A 1,784-nucleotide genomic window follows, 5' to 3' on the forward strand; every position below is an offset into this window, starting at 1 on the left:
TATTGATTCTCTTATACGATTATTACGCGTATTTTTATTTCAAAATCCGGTCGTTGGTAGCATAACAGGCCTATTTGCAATTAATTAATAGGGCCTACTATTTAACTTGTTTAACCACTGAGAAAGAAGTTAGAACTAGTTTTCCAAGATATCAATGGACCATAATTAGTCATACTGAAACAGTAACCTGTGGTACTTTAGGCCATCAGCTGTAGCCTGTATCGTTTCATTCCTCTCCAGCAGAAGGGGGACTAAAATATTTGACTTGAAACATGTAGTATATATATGAATTTTCGGTAAAACAAAAAGTTCTCCACGTAAAATCCAGCAGTATTGTCGTATTCTCTGTTTAAAATACGAACTATTTTGTTAATGTACGGCCGAAGAAATTCATGCGCCGACCAGGGTTTCAGAGGCATGTGACCTGGCTTAACCAATAAGCGAGGAAGGATTTCTTCACGCTTCAGCTATTTACACAATAACAAACCAACATGGCAGAGCGTAAGCAGGCGAAGACGAAGAAAAGAAGGAAACGATATGCACAAGAATTAAGATGTATTGTACATTTATATTCAGTATCATCAGAATACATTCAGCCCATGACAGAAATACGCTGGAAAAGAATATCAGAATGTGCCAATGGCAAAATTTAGATGGCTTTGACCGTAGCCTAGCGGAAACATCAAGGCACTTAATATTTGAAGAAGGTAGTTTTGAAAACCTACAGAACGCAGGGTTTCACCCTACATGTTATAGGAGATTTATTGATAGGAAACGAATCAGTTCTGCTGTGAAAAGATGTGCAAATAAGATATCTTCCAGGGATAGTTGCGAAGAAGAAATGCTTCCATAATCTCCGAAAAAATTACGATCAAGTGCGGGCCTAATTGCAGCAGCCACGCACAACATAGGCCTAGGTGGCCTGTCGTCTGGTGGTGGTACCCAAACAAGGTCGTCCAGGCCTAGTCAATCAGTTATACCAGCTATTTGTCTGATTTGTAAAAATCGTGACCGCTACATTACGCTTAACCACAAACGTCAAAAAGACAAACTTTACCAAACAGAGACTGAAGATGGAGGTACGTGTGATTTAATTTTTTTTTATTTGCCCATATCTGACCTTGTCCTTGTGCAGTGCTCTCAGCAGTAATTTATGCATGCTTGCCTAATAAGCTAATCTATGACCCTCAGACATATAGTGACTGTGTCTGAATGAACAGTCGTTTTTTTGTGAGTGAGTTATTGAAATATTCATTAACAATGATATAATAATAATTATAATAATATCAATATAAAAATTACTAATCTACTTGGCAAATGTAATGGTAATATTTTATATTTCATATAGGACTGTTACGTAAAGCTGCGGAAGCAAAGTCAGATGAGAGTATCTTAATACACATAAGAGACAAGGACTGTGTGGCTATTGAGGTGCACTATCATCGTTCTCGCTTTTTAACCAGAAAAGTTGATGCTAAAATTAAGTATGAAGTTACTATAATTCCCATCAAATTTTTTCTATCAATGACATGATTTTCATTTATTTTGCATTAGAACACATAGAAAAAAGTCTTTTTTCTGAAAAAAGTGAAGAGGGCGGGTGGTTTTTTTTTTTTTTTTAATCAGAACAATAAAATGTTGGTTTTTTTTATTGATGAGGGACCCAGCAAACACAAAACACATTCTTATAACGTTCGCGAATGTTGTGGTTAGGTATGTCACAAAATAAACTTCACACAACGTTGTAAGAACATTTAAACGTTGTGAGGTTGTGAAATGAGGTT

Source organism: Anneissia japonica, unplaced genomic scaffold, assembly GCF_011630105.1.
Source record: "Anneissia japonica isolate Jap-2015-1 unplaced genomic scaffold, ASM1163010v1 scaffold665_len1252844_cov201, whole genome shotgun sequence".
NCBI classification, from domain to species: Eukaryota; Metazoa; Echinodermata; class Crinoidea; order Comatulida; family Comatulidae; genus Anneissia; species Anneissia japonica.